Here is a 19,604-nt window from a genome sequence, read left to right on the forward strand (position 1 = left end):
ATGACTCGCATCACTCATGAAGGGCCTGATATACACACCTATTATGCAATTGCATATGTTACCTTTTGCAAAATAGGTTTAACTATGTACAAATCGAATGTTAGGCGCCAGTAAACTTTTAAATGAGATTGCCAATAGATCCGGATTCATAGTTTCCAAGTAGTGTGTTACGGTCATCTCTTTCAAACTGGAAATCAGCATACAATGCATGGATGTTTTGTGACTGTACTCTGGGCACAAAACATTGAACATCTACTGACTCCTGTGCTGGGGTTGTAATGCATTTGTAAAAGGGAAGGTGGCCATTGGAATCCGTTTCCCTTTGTGAATTAAAAAAAACGTTTAGGGGGGGGGGGGGAGTAGGCAGTGATCTAGGGGACCCCATCCAACACTCAAACAAACTTTTCTTAAACTAATTTCTTTAAAAAAGTAAACTTTTTACATTCAAACGCAGCCCCATTTCCTAGGAGGACAATAAAAAATAAAAATTAGGTTTATTTTATTTAAATGCATTCACAGGCATGGTGGTCTGCTGACCACAGGGGACCACAATCATTGGGATGGCATTCAATCAAATGACTAGCAATGTGCAACTAGCTCATTAAAATTCATGAGATAACCCACTCCCAATGGGAATTTTGCAAACCAAGCTATTAGCACATAGGTCGGTTCACAAAATACCAAAGTTCTCCGACTAGTGTTTTTCACAGCAGGCCCCATGTGAACTGTTTTCTGCTGCCTGAAAGCTGGGCATTTAAGACTGCTGCCCATTTTTCAGGATACATTTACCACCAGTTGAGGTTTGTTCTATATGGGAAACAGCCATTACAACGCGGCTGTTTCCACGCAGAGTCTTTACCACGCAGGCATTACCACGCACACACTGTTACCACGCATAGCCATCACCACGCATTTTTTTAACAACGTACGTTGTGAGGGCATATGCTGATAACGGCACAGCGGCAATCGGCATCGTTAGAGGACCGAAGAAGTACTTCCGCTTCCTCTTGTCGACGTGTGTGCAGTGCCTCGTCCAAAAAAGGTAAGGGGGATTGTTGATTTTAGTGATGGGGCCAGGGGACAGATAGGAGGGGGTCACGCAGGGTTAGAGATTATTAGGATTAGGGTCGGTATTTTTTAAACAGGGCGAGGGGCGCACTGGGAACAAGAATTAGGGTTTAGGGCAGAGACAAGTATTTTATAAACAGGGCAAGGGGTGCGCTGGGGTCTAGATTTAGGGATTAGGGCAGAGACAGGTATTGTTTTTTAACCGGGCGAGGGGCGCACTGGGGACAAAAATTAGGGTTTAGGGCAGAGATGAGTATTTTATAAACAGAGCAGGGGGCGCGCTGGGGTCTCGATTTAGGGATTAGGGCAGTGACGGGTATATTTTTTTTTTAACAAAGCAGGGGCGCGCTGGGGTCTAGATTTATGGCTTAGACTATGGTCATGTATTTTTTAAAAAGGGCAGATTTTACCATACATGCTTTACAACAAAAATATGTTGTAACAGCATGCGTGGTAAAGGTTATACGTGGTGAAAGCATTTGCTTTGTAACACATGCGTGGTAAGGATTAGAAAACTGGTCCAAAAATAATGCCTAAAATAAGATAACGTTGGTGTGGTTTTCATTTGAATTCTCACACTAATGTTGGTGTGGTTTTCATTTGAATTCTCACACATAAATGTTAATCATTTATGTTTATACATGTGTAGTAGGTTAACATCAATCTGTTCCATATTTTTAGAAACATGTATTGCAATAAATGGTTACTGGACATATTTTTTCCAGCAAAGATAAATTAGACTCCATTTGCTGCTTGCAGCAGTGTTCCTACACAGTTAGTGCCCTGGACAACATTGTGATCTTAGTTCACAAAGATGAGAATGTGAGGGACCAGCTCTCGAGTGTGGTAAAATGAAATCCTCAATGTACCATCCTGTCAGCCTGACATGCAGGCACACTGAGTTCAGAGAACGTCTGCATTTTCAGTAGGACCTTTTGATTTTGTAGTGCACAAAATAATGTTACCAAAGTTTTACAGGAGAGCTCTCAGCCCCAGCCCCTCTTCTTGCATGATGCCTACTCTCTTGGGGCTTGCTTAGCAAACCAGACATTCTTTCAAATACTTTTTGAGAGTTCCAATGGAAAGGACTTAAAAACGATTCGTTTTTGGCCAACTAGTTAAAGATATTGTGCTGGAATATAAACCATGTTACCCCTTTTTTTAAATTAATTTCTCGAGTGAGAACCCCTACACCATTCTCACTGCATATGATAATTCAGGAAAATGTATGGTTTGTACGGACATCATATCACTTTCAAAGTTCATCAGCTGCCACTGTAATATTCCAGCCACAGCACACATCTCACTATGTATCATAGGGGTGGAGGAAGGAAGGGTCCCAGTTATGGGGGCCCCAGTTGCATAACGAAACTTGAGGGGGCCCCCCTGCAAAGTACATGGCGGGGGCCCCCCATTCTCCGTGCCAAGCAAGAGCTCTCAGGCCAGCGACCCACCTGCATACTGCAGGGACACACCCCAGCTATAAAAAAAGGATTCTGGTTCCTCCATTGGTCACATCCGCCCTTTCATTGGACGATTTACATATATCAGTAAATACTGTTGCTGCGCCCTCCTGCAAAGTTACATAACACTGCCTCCAGCCGGCCCACCAAACACATCCTCCTACTTGATGACCCACCTTCAAGCAAAGCCCGCTCAGTTGACCATCTCCAAACACAGACCACTGCCTTCGTGCCTGCTACTAACGCATCCATTAACTCTACTCTCACCCCTACGAAACCCGCAGTTATGCTTTTCCGCCCCCCTTTAAAACCACCCCTCGGATGTCACTGCGAACCCGCGACCGCCCCCCAATGCTCCCCTGTCCACCACCGACAGAAAGACTGATGGCCGGTCCCCATCTAACCACTGCCTACCAGTTTCAGCTGCTGCCCGCCCCAATGCCACTGTAGTAGTTTAAAACATGTTAAAGAATCTCTTCAACTGACCAACCCAAAACAGTTCTCCTGCTAGCCTCTACAGCATCAAAGCCATTCCTGCTACTTTTCATCCTCTGCATGATGCACACAATAATATTAAATGTACAATGGGTCCGATTTTTGTTTCCTCATGCCAACATTAATTTACACTATGTACCCCACTAAACCATACCTCCTCTAATGTCAAAGGCAACACTGATCCCATGTGTAGCAACAGTCAGCAAGTACCCCAAGGAAAAACACCAGAGAGAATGCGCGATTGAAGTAATTAAACCTACAGTGACAATGTAGCATTACCCCCCAGCCCTCCCCCCGCCCCCCCACTCTCAGCCCAGTGAAGTCTGCAACCGCACAGGAGCCATCCATACCGCCAACATCTAAAGTGCATTTCCACTTCCTTTCAATGGCAGCTCCTGATACATATACCTATGACTTCTGGGTGGCATCTACCACAGACCACAGCATTCTTTGTCTCCGTAAGACTAACTGAATGTTGTCGGTGAACACTTCTCTTCCCCCTTCCTTACTAATAACTAATGGAGGATAACGAAAAAAAATATACAGTATTTTCTTATGCAAATAGTGTATCAAGCACTTGCTGCCCGCAGTCCTCACCAGATCCACACGTATCAATATTCTGCTATTACACCTTCCTGTCAACCCTATTATTATCTGGAGATGTTTTTTTATCCCTTCCGTGAACTGGGAAAAGCAATACCTTGTACGAAAACAAGTCCCTTTAAAACTTTTGCTACTTATACAGGCTCGCAAAGCACTTACTTGTTTTACTAACTGTAGTTGTAAAGCAAACAGGTAACTCATTCTAGGATTGGAATTACTGCTTAGAAGTGTGGAAGTTAATACTGGGACGTAGGATGATTTTTTGAATGTCTTCAAGACACACGTTCTTCCCTGCATGCACACACAATGCGACAATACAATTTAGCTTAACAAAATGTTCAGAAATGTATCGGAAGGTAAAGAAACAGCCCATATTATTTTTACAAAGAAAAACAGACAAACGTCCATTTTATATCCCATGACATAAAAGCCTTAGCGTGCACAGCTTGTCCAAATCCACACCACCTAATTCAGCCCTGCCAAGTACCACGCATCTGGAGTAACGCATTTAAGTGTGGTGATTCGCATCACCGCACTGAAATGCAAAATCATGCATAACAGGCATTGCGCCTCCTCTGGTACCAGTGCTGCTAATCAATGCTGGTTTAGTATTATTTCCATGCGGCTGCCGTCTGTTTTCTGGTGCTTCCCGTCTCCTAAATGCGATGCAGTAAATTTCGTTATGCAGTACAGCTTCCTGTGTGGTAGTCCTGTAATGAATGTTCCTTTTCTATGCCCACAACATTTTGCCGTACTTCCGTAGTATGTCCATAAAGTCAGGTCTCGCGAGGATTTGTTACAGGTGCGCGCCATGCACCGGCAGCCCTTCGATGTCAGCCGTTTCGAGTGCGACATATGCAAGGACTGGTTCCTGACGGGAGCTAGGGGCTTGAAAAGGGCTCCAGAGCTCTTGAATGGGTGATGTGACCCAGGATAACCTCCGCCTCCCTGTGGGGAGCAATGTGCAAAAACGGCCGCTCTGCATGGTGGAGCCGGGATCTAAGATTCCAACACAATGACACCACACCACTGAAGTGCCCAATTTTATTGCTGTTTTGTTGTTGGGGGAACTGAAATAACGATGAGTAAGTATTAAAGGAATAACATGCGGGAGTCTGTTTCCAGGCTGATTCCTACTTGTTTTCTGCAAAACTTTCACATGGCGGTAATAGCTACTTTCAGCAGCAAACATACCGGAATGAAAAACAAAAACGTTAATTGTGAAAGTCCTGTGACTTCTGTAACCTAGGTGTATTGGTAATTCTTACCTGTATCAGAGCGTTGATTTCTTCAGGTGCAAGATAGATATATAGCTGCACTGATTAGGGGTGTTACATTGAGTAATTGCTAAATGCGTGACAATGGTTTCGTAAAGCCTTACTGTACCCAGGTGACATTGCATTGATACCGCACAATACACTCTCAGAGTACATAGACATAACCTCCCCTCCCCTTACTGCCATGGATTATTGCTCCTCAGAGGGTTAGCGCCTCTAGTCATCTCTCGTAGTTCCACCTGTTACTGTGGTCAGTCACCTCGCAGCCATGCAATGCCTGTTGGCCCTCCCATGGTCCTCGATGCTCCTCTTTTGACGAGAGTCCATCGAGAGCCATGCTCTAACAGTCTACTATATTGCCTCATCCAGCCACTCAAGTTCGGGCCTCTGCCTGCTGGTCGCAGGCCCGTGAGGCCCAATTTACACACACACAGAAGAGGCCTCAGGTCCTCCTCCATCCAGCAGGTGTTGTATTAATGCACCTACAGACCTTGCTCCGCAGACGAGCTGATTGCGCCGAGGGTCTAGGTGCCTACCGTGGCGCACGGAGCTGTGGCCTAACTCTAGGGTCCAGACTGATTAGCATATGGCTGGGTCCAAACTGGAATGGCATGGTGAGGAGCAAAAACACAATGGATTTAGACCCAGATCTCTGTAGTGGGGTGAATGTATGACATTGTTCTGCATTCTGTCCATCAATTGTTGTTTTTGCATTTGTCACCCCGAGTGGGACGTGTATGCCCAGACATGGGTCCCGTGCTCTCCATGCCACTGGAGTCAAGCTATTCTGGCTGATGAGGGCTGAAAGACCGAAACCAGTCCTAGGATGCTTGTTTCCAGTACAGGGAGGACCTGGCCTGGCAGTTCGGGCTGGACTGTTCCCATGAGGCGCAGGGTCAAGCCTGATTTGCATATGGCTGGGTCCAGGTGGGCAACTAGAGCCAAATTTCAGGGGGGGGGCTGAAAAAGATTTCGGGGGGGGGGGAGGGGGGGCTAAGTCTTCCAGCCATAGGCAGAGTGGCTGTAAAAAAGGGTGGAAACACAACAAAAGCCTCATTAACGAGTAAATGGTCTTTTAAAGACCTGTGAAGTACTCGGGTGCGGCTGCAATTAGACGGACGCCAGCCCGCGAGGCTGTCTCAGCCGGGCTGACACACATGACGGGGGGGCTGAAGCCCGGTGAGCCCAATGGGTGTTGCGCGCCTGGCTGGGTCCAAACTGGAATGGCATGGTGAGCACAAAAACAATGGATTTAGACCCAGATCTCTGTAGTGGGGTGAATGTATGACATTGTTCTGCATTCTGTCCATCAATTGTTGTTTTTGCATTTGTCACCCCGAGTGGGACGGGTATGCCCAGACGTGGGTCCCGTCCTCTCCATGCCACTGGAGTCAAGCTATCCTGGCTGATGAGGGCTGAAAGACCAAAACCGGTCCTAGGATGCTTGTTTCCAGTCCAGGGAGGACCTGGCCTGGCAATTCATGCTGGACTGTTCCTAATGGGCACAGGGTCAAGACTGATTAGCATATGGCTGGGTCCAAACTGGAATGGCATGGTGAGCAAAAACACAATGGATTTAGGCCCAGGTCTCTGGACTGGGGTGAATGTATGACATTGTTCTGCATTCTGTCCATTAATTGTTGTTTTTGCATAGCTCTAGTCTGGGAGCATCAGAGGCACCACTGCACATACTGCTTACGGCTTGGATCTACCCTCCTCACACTCCTGGCTAAATGGACGAAACACTTCAGACCAAGGCAGTCTAGACCACATAGTCCTAAAACATGTTAGATCCCAGTTGCACCCTACCTCAGACAGAAGATCACTGAGGAGGCACTAGAGGGTAAGTCACGGGGTCTTACTGTGATTTTAGCATTCCAGAAATGGACCGATTACTCATACATGACAGCAGCTCTTTTTGGAAGGATTAATCTGACCACAGATTAGCATTTAAAAAAATCTTTGCAACATTTCTACGCAGAGTAACCAGACATAATGGGAGGCCTGATTGGACCTTGTATGAACTGCCACTTTTAAAGTGCTTGAGTAAGTGTAACCTGGCACAGGCAAACCTCTGATTTCTGCAGAGAACATCCTATGTATTAATTTTGTAGAGTTACATTAACATGTAGCTGATGGAATACTGCTCGACGCTTGCAAATTTGCAAAGACACCTGGCCGACTGGTCACCATGAGGGTGCAGAGAAATACACCTCAATTAGAGCACATTTTACACTAGTTCACTCATAGATGCTAAGGTTTCAGATTGGTAAGTGTGACTTTGTCATAATTTAACTGTAATAATGGGTGATATTCACACAGTCTGACTCTGCTCAGTTTTTTAGTAGCCTGCTGTTATCTCACTTTAGTTCAGTGACTTTCTTGGAGTTTGTAGTTGCTCAAATGGGCGTAATTTCTAATATTTATATGTTCCCCTCCTCATTGCTTGATTTTTCTCACGAGAAAGTGTCACTCATATTCGTTAAAATGTCACTCATAATTACACTAAAATTATTAAAATGTCACACATCGCAATCTGAAACCTTGACAGCTATGCGAAGTCTACCACACACAGCACATTTGAACATCTCATAATTCCATGCCACACAATTCAACCATAAATAATTTAACCCTACAACATTCCATACCACATAATTACAATCCTAAAAATTTAAAAACACATATTTCCACTTCACTCCATACCACATAATTCCACATCACATAATAACATTTCACACACAATTCCACACCACTAACGCCACTCCATACCACATAATTACACTCCACACAACACAATTCAACAACACATAATTCCCCTTCAATTTATAAAATTATACTTCACACAAAATATTTACACTCCACTCCAAAACACATAATTACCCTCCACAAAATACAACTCTGCAACATGCTGCATAATTCCACTCTGCAGAATTATACACCACACCATGCCACATAATTCCACACGTCACACAATTCCACAATTCATCCGCACACAATTCATCACACAACATAATACCGCTCAGACCACATAATTTACCTCCACATAAATATGCTCTACTCAATATTGCATAAATACACTCCACATAAATCCAGTCTATTCCATGTAGCAACATAACACCACTTCACACCATGCCTCATAATACCATTCAACATAATTTTCACTCAACAGCGCACACTGGAGAAGTGTGGCTCACTGGTTAGAGGCGGCAGATCCGTAAGCAGAGAATCGGCCAGGGACCAGGGTTCAATTCCCGACGCGGCAGGGTCGTGGACCAGGGTCAAAACGGACTCGATAATTCTCGCCTCGGTACCTACTCTAACCAGGAACACACTCGGCAACTCTGGGCATTAGCTTACCTCATCTCCACAACGGCCCCCACATTCGCCGGGGATGCCTGGTTTCACCTTGGAGATACCCTGGAGGGACCATCTCACAGGGATAGCCAGGACGGGTTCCCCAGCAGTCTACAGCGCCAGGACGCCTCAGGGCAGCAGTGCGCTTTACAAGACACATACATTTACATACATTTACACTTCCACGTCACACAAATTCAACTCTACACATTTCCATTCCACACCACATAATTCAACAACAAGCTACATAATTCAAACCAACAACACAATTACACAACACACCACACCACATACATCCAATATACACCACAAAATTCCACATCATGCTACACTATTTAACAGCACTCCACATAAGTAAACTCCACTACATACCACTCCACAACACAAAATACCATTCCAGATAATCTCTCTAAAACACACAATCCCACTCCATGACACACAATCTCACTCCACATAATTCCAGTACACTCAATACCACACAATTACTATCCACATAATTAAACTGCACACCATGTCACATTATTTCACTACACAGATCCAATCCACACAACTCAATTCCACAACTAATCATTCCAATTCAAACCATATATGACTTGCATATATGCAAATGCATATATTGCAAATCCATTTATTGCAAAACCATATATTGCAAATGCTTGCTTACCTTCCAATGCGTCCCAGCAGATCCTGTTCCTGGAGCTGCAATCCTTCTCCTGCCCCTGTCAGCTCTGTGCTGTTGCCTCGTCCCTTCTCAGAGGCTGTGCCCTGTGGTGAATGCTCTCTCTGGGGCCCCCTACCCCATCCTTTTTCCCCGCCTGGCTCTGACTGAAGAGAAACAATGTAAGGTGTTACTTTATTTCTCTTCAGTCCTGGGTCAGCTGCTTTAGAGTAAGCCTGTCTCTCTCACAGCTCTTACCGAAGAGCTGAGGGGCCCCCTTCACCTACCGAAGACTGCCCCCCCTGCACCGCAGGGGCTGCTGGGGTGTTTGTTACGCCCCTGCAATATGGGGGCCTGCACATATTTTACATGTTACAGGCCAGCAAGACACTTCCCCTCTGGGGCAGAAGTAAAAATGAGGTGTCCTTGTACTAATGTCACCAGCTATCGGCCACCCCCTAGTGTGGTATGAGGGGACAGTAGTGTCCTTCGGCTGTGGTTGGGGGAAACCTTTAGGTGCACTTCCTAGGCTGCAGATCCTAGACCAGGGTTCTTCAATCTTTTCGGTAAAAAGAACTACTTATGTCTAGAGAAAATCAGCCCGAGCTACTGATATTATTAGTGTTGTAATAGTGACCACATCAGGCCCGATTATGTTAGTGATCACACTTTGCAAGATTACAAACAGTAATCTCCTCATTGCATCAGACAAATATGCCAGCTGTAAGGCAAAAAAGGCTTGGTCATTATGGAATGCCTCTACATATGTAATATATACCAGCCATAGCTGCAATGATTTTACACACCAATTTATTTACATGGGTTATGTTATGTACGTTGATTTATGTTAATGGCATTTGTGTTGCACATTTCTACCATTTGTATCTTGCAGCCCTTTTGGTGTTTAACAGGGGATCTGTTCAGGCCAATGTGTGCTGATAACCCAAATGTACCAATTGGCATAGATCAGGGTTTAACAATGCAGCTCTCTAGACAGACCAGCTGGTCCCAGTATACATACAGTGGGCTTTAGGCTCGCCCCTTTAAATCATTGGGCCCGATCCACAGAACTAACTTAAGACAAAATCCTAAACTTACTACCATTTTCGTATTCACAGAAGGCACTTACTCATTTTGGTATTCACAGAAGACACTTACTCACCTCGGTATTCACAGAAGTTAGGAGTCCTAACTTTAGGACTTCTAAATGCCTTCTGTGAATACCGAAAGTCTTACAATTAGGATTTTTCTCAGTTTAGGAGTCCTAAAGTTAGGACTCCTAACTTTACTACTACTAAACTGAGAAAATCCTAATTTTAAGACTTTCGGTATTCACAGAAGGCATTTAGGAGTCCTAAAGTTAGGACTCCTAATACCGAAATGAGTAAGTGCCTTCTGTGAATACCAAAATGAGCAAGTTCCTTCTGTGAACACCAAAATGGTAGTAAGTTTAGGATTTTGTCTTAAGTTAGTTCTGTGAATGGGGCCCTTAGTCATTTTTTTTTTAAATCAGCCTCTTTCAGCCAGTATGAGGCGCTATCTATCACACCTTGGCTCAGCCCAAAGAAGCATTTTCTTTCACCTAATGTAACTGGCTGATTGGGGGTATCATTCCACCTCCAACGAAGTCCATGCATTGCAATGTAGGAGGGACTATTTTACATCTTCCCGCCTCTCCCTCCATCGGCTCTCAGGTGCTAATGCATGCACAAATGCAAACTTCTTCATGCCGCTCTTACATGCATTAGCATGTTTAACCCAGACCTATTGGCTTTGCATTGCTTGCTTAATTCTGTACTTGCCTCATGGCTGCCATACAAGACGGTCTCAAAGAATGACTGCAGAGAGCAAACGAGATCCTAGGATCAAGACCTTAAGGGTTATTATAAGCATGCAAATCAGCAACGTGGGCTGTGGGAGATGTGAGGCTATGGGAAAAGATACCCTGGCAGGCACCAATCACTTCCCTCTTCCCTGAGATGGTTAATATATTAAAGGTATGTTTCTGTCAGGACTGGCAGATACACTTGTTTTAAATACTTGTTTTCATTGTGTGCTGACTTTAACAAATAAATGCTTTGGTCCCTAATAAAATCTGCCTCACTGTTGTTTGTGTGCAGCGAGTGGAGCCTCAAGCTGATTCATTACAAATAGACTGTAAATGTGAGAAACAGCGGGCCCATTTGGCAGTCAGTTTTATCGCCAACATGAAAGATTGGACAAGGAGACACAGAGAATTGGAAGCGGAGGACATTTACTCATCCGCAGACAGTCCAGGCTGGCAAGATAAAGCTGTCTCCCAGCTCTCTAATGGAAACCCAGATATAGCATGGAGGCAAATCCCTGCACACGGCAGACATGCAGACAGGTAGGAAGCAGATCATAAGTGGGTACTAGGAAGGTACCAAGCTCGCTGACATCTGAATGTGCACAATAATGAGTTCCACGAATAATCCATTCTAGATGTCATCAGAATGTGCTCAATAATAGTTTCCAGGAAGATACCAAGCCAAACTTTCTCAGAATGTACACAATATTGGTTTCCAAAGACCCACCATTCTGAAGGTCAAGAATGATGGATTCCAGGAAGGAACGATTAGAGGTCTTCAGAAGGTGCATATGAAGGGTTCCATGAAGGTCATCAGAAGTGCACAATGATGGATTCTCATAGAGTACCAAGCCAGAAGGCATCAGAAAGAGCAAAGGAACAATGTCATGGTGCACCACAAAAAAAAAAAAATCCACAAAAGGCACTAATATATAGGTATCAACATTTTCACACAAATGGTTTCCAGGATGGTGTCACCTCAAATTGTAACTGAATGCATTTCAGGAAGGTGCCAAGTAAGAGGGCACCCGATGTGCACAAGAATTGATTTCCAAGAGCGCACCAATGCAGATGGCATCAGAATGTGCACAATAGGTTTCAGAAATGTATCGATCTAGAGGTCATCAGAATACGCACAAAAGCCTATCCTGTGAAAGTACCATGGAACAGGGCAGCAGAATGTGCACAAAAATTACTTTCTGGAAGGCAGCACGCAACAGGCAAATTGAATGTGCAGAAGAATGGACTCCGGATAGGTACCAGGCTATTTGTGTGCTTTACACCATTGTAGGAGACACACGTAGTCTCGAGGGACAGTTCTATACTTTCCCATAAGAGTGGATCCCTTTCTTTTTTGACAATATAACTTGAGGAGGACGTATTCACCTCTTATGCTCTTTTGAGCATTACCTCTTCACTCCCTTCTTGTGTTACTTTGATATAGCATCAGAGTGGTCACAACAATGGGCTTCCAAAAGGCGACAGACCAGAGGCTATCGGAATGGACCCAAGAAATCATCTGTGCATGAACATGTATAGTCGGAGTGGGTCTAATAAAGTTAGTGTAGTATTTTTTGAAAATGCATGTCCAGTACCACACCCTGGAAGGGGACGCAAAATCCATAAGGAAGGCCAAACAAACCTAAAAGCACAGGGTTCTTTATATCAGAATATCAGAAAGATTACCCACGTTACCCAATTTAAGAAGAAGACTAAGTCCTTTCTGATGAGTAAATTCCTCCCGTAATAATGGAATGGGTTATGGTAAATCCATAGGACTTACGTCAAGTTTCTTGACCAATCCTTCATTGTTCTGATCTTCTACTGTACTTTTTTTGTTTTTTAAACATATTTTTATTGGCATTTGTAGTTTACAGTAACAAAGTGCGTTTGGATACAGTTTGTCGATTTGCATTTCTCACATTTATACCATATTACATTGCTATCCGAACAGTAATTAGACATCTTGCCACTAGTGAGGTCTTAAGGCGCTGATCTTCTACTGTACTTGTTATACATTACGTCACCTTTCAGTATTCCTAATAATGCTCATTATTGGTTTTGGTTTGTAAATAAGGGTTATGTGATTTGCTTTAAGGTGTGTCTATTTACTACTAAGTGTGTGTTATTGTAACTAATAGAACATGTAACGATATTAAGTCTCATTTTCCCAGTAGTGGGTTGTATAGGATTTTATCTGAAAATGTAGTGCGATCTAACTGTACAGTGCTCTGACACCAATTTCATTGGGTCATGTTCGCGCTATAGAATACACTGAATAAATAAATAAATATATTATGGTTTACTATTGTTTGATATACATTATGTCATGAAACCTTGTATCCTATAGTGCTGAATGGAGGGGGGTTATAAAATAAGGTCTTGTGAGCCTTCCCCTACCGCTTCCCCCTTCGTATTTTTGAATCCCAAACATTTGGTCCAATATTCAGTATGGTCTATGTTACGTATAGACACGATGTTGAGCCAGAAGGGGCTTTATGTGTTTCGTCTGGACAGCAATAGAGTGAGAAACGTTTCCCTTCGAGAAGCATGACAGAGTCGTTTGATGGTTTCGGGCTTGGAATAGTGAGGATAACAAGGACTGGACTAGAGGAGGATGAAAGAGATGGCTGGGAGCAGCTACTTGCCAGAAACATACTGAAAGAGAAAACTTCTGTCAATTTTGGGCTTGCAGATCTTGACAGTGTGTGATTCATTAATGCCACACCTCCCCCTCTGTGAAGGCTGGCCCTCTCTTTTCTGTCATATTGCCCAGTTGGTCACCTTTGTCTCTGTCCTCAATGCTGAACCCGTATAACCAGAAGTAGTCCCTCAACTGATCATGTGGGCGCCATCCATTCCCAGCTTGAATTAAAAATGAGGATTGATTAAAGGGTAGAACTAAAGTCTTGTGCTATGAATGTCTAATGGCAAGATCACACACTAAGGAAAGAATGTGAAAATGGATGCCAGTACCCATCCATTGAAATGCTGCACTACAACCAAGCAAAATCCGTCAGTGAATCTGACCAGAAGCACCACTGCTAATCCAGTGCTTGATTCCAACTGATAGAAACTGGTTTACTGGTTGACTGGAGTGTGAGCTCTGGTCAAGCAGCTACCAAAATCTTAGTCAGGGTAAGGAACCAGCAAATTCCAAATTAACTTGTGCTCAACCGCTGGTAGCTTGGCACAGAGCAGAAAGGCTTCACTTAGAATCAATGGGTAACGTATTTGTGCAACATTTCAAACAGTAAAACTGTGAAAACATCACACACAAAGATCTCACACCAGGTTGAACAATAGAGCTGAAATTAATAAATAAAACAAGACAAAAACGACAAGAATCCAATGAGTAGAACTAGAGATATTGAATTTTAAAGTTCTTGAGAAAATAGTACCAAAAGGTGTAAAGCTCCAACTGTGGATATCTGACCTTACCAGAATGGGACAAAGTCATGAGTTCAGGTTGACCTCATTGGAGTGCAGGCTGCAACTGGAATCCAGCTAGGCCCACTGAACACAGCACCATAAATTCTGGTTTGTGGGGAGTTGAGTGGATTCATGTCAAAAGAGGCGATGCTTTGGTTCCGTGATGCGGCAAGGCTGCGATGCGAGGTCCTGTTGCATCAACGTTGAGGATCACGTCAACAGGGCTTGTGACTCGAAGTCCAGATTCGGAGATGCATTTATCAGTTTGGGCGATGTGTCGGTTCAGAGGAGCTGCGAGGCTGCAATGCAGAGTCCCTTCTGAAGGGTGCCGTAAACGAGAGATGCAAGGACATGCACCAAGAACGTGTCATGCAGCAGCAGATCTGATATGGGCTGCAGCGGTGATGCAAGTCTTTGCGACGGGTCCAATCCGCGCAACAGAGGAGATGTGTCGCTTCTGCTCAGGGTTGCACCGTGCAACAGAGGAGATGCGTCGGTTCTGATGCATCCACAGAGGCTCGCAAAGAAACTTAAGCCCACTTCAAAGGGTCCAGGACTGGGGTGACACCACTTGGCAGGGTAGACTCACAGATGGCAGAGTCCAGGTGCAGATGCCAGGTTATTGGAAGCCTGTTATGTCCCTGAGGCTTCAGATCAGGAGGCCAGCCAACTAGCCCTTGGAGTCACTCTTGGTTCTAGGTTCAAGATATGTTGGTTCTGCAGGTATGCACAGCAGGGCAGCAGTTCCTTCAAAGCAGCAGTACATTAGAGTGGTAGACCTTTCAGCAGCACATCTATCTTTCTTACTGACAGAGTATCCACAGGTCTTAAGTGTACTGAAGTGGTGGTATCTGAGGTCCTTCTTTTATACATAGTTGTGCCTATGAAGTGGGGAGAAACTTCTAGAGCAACACCTTTAAAGTGCACAGATGGCACGCCTTCCTGTCCCTGGCACCGGAATAACTACAGGGGGTATGCAGCCTTTGTGTGGACACAGGACACAACCTATTCAGGTGTAAGTGAGGCTGGGCCCAGTTCCTCCCTCCCATCCTTCCAGTGATTGTCCATCCAGTCACATCTAAGCTCCAATTGTGTGTGGCTGTCTAGGAGGAATTCAGAAAGCTCAACTTCCAACTACACCCTTACATGTGACCAGAGATAGGGTGCGGGCACCAAATGGCTAAGGCACGGAAATAACCACTTTCTAAAAGTGGCATTTTCAGAATTGTAATTTAAAATCCGTCTTCACCATAAATTAGGATTTTAAATTAGGATTCCAGAGACACCAAACATGAACCAGTTATATATTCCCATTTGGAAATTACACATATAAAATGTATTAAGGGAACTTCAGTGTTATCCTATGGGGAGATAGGCCCTGCAGTAGTGAAAAACAAATGTAAGAGTTTTTCCGTACCAGGACATGTAAAACTTTAAAGTACATGTCCAATGTTTAAAATACAGTGCACCCTGCCTTTGGGGCTGTCCTGGGTATACCTTAGGGGTGGCCTATATGTATAAAAAAGGAAGGTTTGGGACTTGCAAAAGCTCATTTTGCCAAGTCGACATGGCAGGTTAAAACTGCACACACAGGCTCTTCAATGGCAAGCCTGACATATGTTTAAAGGGCTATTCAAGTGGGAGGCACAATCAGTGCTGCAGGTCCACTAGTAGCCTTTGATTTACATGCCCTGGGCACATGTATTGCACTTTTCTAGGGTCTTATAAGTAAATTAAATCTGCCAAATGGGCGTAAACTAATTTTGTAAATGCGTTGTCTCCCGTAGGAGTAACGTCCTTTACTCAGCACTCCGTTGTTGTCAAAATTCAAATAATGGTAATCCAGTTAATAATGCTTTCTTTGACAAGTTGTTTTTTAATTCGAATTGTGAACAATTTCTTTAACATTCATACTATTTCAAGCATAGTATAATCCATGTGGGTTGTCAACAAATTCATAATCAAGTTCAAAGTATTTCAGCCCTATGCATTTCGGGCGAACCCTTCTTCAGGGGACTTACATTTCTGTCAAGAGATAAGCGTCAATTTCTATCAGTCTGTCGTGGCAAACCATAAGAGTTTGTCTGAAAGCGTACTGATGGCGTTCAAGAAAGTAGCTTCCGTGATGTTTGCAGTAAACTAATTTTACCATGTTTTGAGCAGAGAGCACATGCACTTTAGCACTGGTTAGCAGAGGTAAATTGTGTCGTCTCCTAAGGCCAGCAAAAACGAAGTCAACAAAAACAGGAAGTCTGAAGGCAAAAATTTAGGGGGACACTACAGCAAGAGTGCCAGGTCTAACACCAACTAACTAATGTGAATAAACCTTAGTCCAGTATTAGTACAGAGTATTAGTTGCTGTGCTATTGCAGTACTGGGTACAAGGCGTCTCTTACTATAGAGCTCTTCCAGGCCAGGTGGCAATCTTTGATGCTCCAATACTGAGGGACAACACATCTCTGCCAGTACACCTTAGTTCTGACCCTCAGCATCACCACTATTCCAGTACTGGAACCCAACACATCTCTACCAATTCCTTCCATTCCAGTACTGGGGCATAACACATCTCTGCCAATAAACCTTGACCTGCAATACCACTGCTATGGCAGAACTAGAACCCAGAAAATCTCTACCAACCCATTCTATTCCAGTACTGAGGCACGACATACCTTTGCCAAAACATCTCAGTCCTAAGCTTCAGTACTACTGATATTCCAATACTGGAACCTGCAAACCTCGGCCAACCCCTTCTACTACGGTATTTCACATGACCGAGCACTGACAATAAACTCTATCTTACCCCACCCCAGTCATTAATAAGCCCTGGTTAATTGCATGGCGGGGGCAGGGGGGGGCAATATCTGGGTGCTTGATTCGTTTGCAGCCCATAGGTTATGAATATACCGATCTGATGGAGGCATAAATCTCCATAATCCACTCTACCAGCTCCCCAACACTGTGAGATACGCCTTACTCTCAGAGGCTGCAAAGGATGGTGGGACAGTGGATAAGGTGGGCGGTGGGGAGCTGCCAGAACGGCTGTGGTCAGAGAAAAAAAAGCTACTCAAGTAATGTTAGTACAAATGAGACAGTGCCTGCACCTGAGAGGCCAGGGAGAGACCAGAACCAGAGTAGGAAAAGCTACAGTGGTTCTGTCGGAGTAAGTAAAACGCTATTTATAATGTAGATTTAATCAAAGTAGGTTGCCTAATACCAAACATTTAGATTAACTAGAGCATCCAGATTCAAGAATGTAGGAACGCCAAGACAATAATACTAATACACAGCACTCATTAGTAGGTGCATGTACCAATTTTGTATTTAAAAAAAATGTAGCTCCCATGGATATTTACAAACATTTACAGGGCTGTCAAAGCCAAAAATAGAGAACAAAAGTGACATGGAATAAGGTGACTTTAAGTGCACAGTGCTTGTGATGCAGTGAATATGTACAAAGTGAAACAGTAAATAGAGCTGGTCAGAGAGAACACAATATCTCCGGTAGTTAGCGCGATTGCTTAGTGAATTAGACCAGGAGATTTGTAGATGCTGAACCAAGATAAGCCGTCGACGTTTCAACCCAGACAACGCTCAGTTATAAAGTCATACAGGTCTTCTTCAGGACAGAGGAAGGTGACAGCCCAACATGCGGGTGGGCTCCCTTAGGCGCCCCACTCTGAGTGAAGGCTGGCCAGGATCTAGAGAGGTCAGGAATGTGGAGTCTATTCACTGTGAATCATTAGGCAGTAGTGGAAAGATCTTGCAAGTTGAGAGAAGCCCTAATACGGAATCATTTCTTTTTAATACAAAATTGCTACATGCATTTACTAATGAGTGCTGTGTATTAGTATTATTATTGTCTTGGTGTTCCTACATTCTTGAATCTGGATGCTCTAGTTAATCTAAATGTTTGGTATTAAGCAACCTACTTTGATTAAATCTACATTATAAATAGCTTTTTACTTACTCTGACAGAACCACTGTAGATTTTTCTAATACACACCCAGGTTCTGAGGGATACAGGGTCTCCCCATTGTGGTTATATGACACACAGTGTAAGCACAGCGACACAGACACGTAAGCACAGACACACAGTGTAAGCACAGCGACACAGTGTAACCACAGCGACACAGACACACAGTGTAAGCACAGCAACACAGGCACAGTGTAAGCACGGCTACACAGTGTAAGCACAGGGACACAGTGTAAGCACAGGGACACAGTGTAAGCACGGCGACACAGTGTAAGCACAGCGACAGACAGTGTAAGCACAGCGACACAGACACACAGTGTAAGCACAGCGACACAGACACACAGTGTAAGCACAGCGACACAGACACACAGTGTAAGCACAGCAACACAGGGACAGTGTAAGCACGGCTACACAGTGTAAGCACAGGGACACAGTGTAAGCACAGCGACACAGTGTAAACACAGCGACACAATGTAAACACAGCGACTCTGACAAACAGTGTAAGCACAGCGACACAGACACACAGTGTAAGCACAGCGACACAGACACAGTGTAAGCACAGCTACATAGGTACACAGTGTAAGCACAGCGACACAGACACACATCAAACACAGCGTCTTAAGTCTTCTTATGCGCCTTCACGTTTTATCATCCACTTTATTTTCCCCTGGTTGGTACCTAACAGCCTGCCTGTAATGTTTTATTGACTCAGTTATTCCCCGGTATAAATCCCCTTTTCTTTTCCTCTGCCATTGTCAGAAATCGGATTATGTTGATGACATTCTCAGTTTATGTCATGCTGTGTGAGAAAACCCATAAATCAATCAATAAAACAAACCTAGGGTGTTCAAGAAATCAGGAGAAAAGTACATTAACATCCAAAAATGGGTATGGATTTCCAATTTTTAAAACTAAAAATACAAACTTGGTAATGTTGCACAGACTGCACATCTGTTTATAATTCAACATACCATTTTACGGAATTAACAAGCTTGCCTTCTCTAGAAAGGGACACGGTCCCTCTTAAAGTGAGAGGCTCCTGTAACGTTTTGGAAGTCAAGTTGTTAGTGAAAAAAACCGCAAGAAAGAAAAGTAATACAATTGTGATGAACGTTTGCAACATATAATTTAGGAAATGTTTAAAGAAATCTGAAAGGACAATCTATATACAGGCCATGACGATCTGGTGAACATGAGTAAGGTGTGAGTCATAGGTGATTGACAGATAATGAATGAAAAAACAGGTACACCATCAACAGGGGTCTGCATTTACCTGCAAATTATCTCATTACAAGAGGCGAATTTTCACCGAGAGCAATGACGTGTCACCGGGTCTGGAATTATCAGGGCTCCAAACTCCGGACCGACAAATCTGGACCTGGAGACACAAGCCTGTCTTCACAGCATCAGGGACTGCGGGCAGCGGCACACCCTAGCCCCTGCCTGACCCCTG

At 44.0% G+C, this 19,604-nt stretch overlaps 1 protein-coding gene and 1 long non-coding RNA gene across 2 annotated transcripts in view; one reads left to right on the top strand and one right to left on the bottom strand.

The window, feature by feature from the left end:
• The window catches only part of WHRN (whirlin), an 822,559-nt gene that overhangs the window by 705,860 nt on the left and 97,095 nt on the right, over nt 1–19,604 (bottom strand). The window lies entirely within an intron of this gene.
• Nucleotides 933–19,604, top strand: part of LOC146868600 (uncharacterized) — a 28,976-nt gene continuing 10,304 nt past the window's right edge. Inside the window, exon 1 of the long non-coding RNA XR_014966303.1 lies at nt 933–1,042. This is a non-coding gene — a long non-coding RNA (uncharacterized LOC146868600). The remainder of the gene's footprint in view (nt 1,043–19,604) is intronic.

This window comes from Triturus cristatus, chromosome 1_2 (genome assembly GCF_964204655.1).
Source record: "Triturus cristatus chromosome 1_2, aTriCri1.1, whole genome shotgun sequence".
NCBI lineage: Eukaryota > Metazoa > Chordata > Amphibia > Caudata > Salamandridae > Triturus > Triturus cristatus.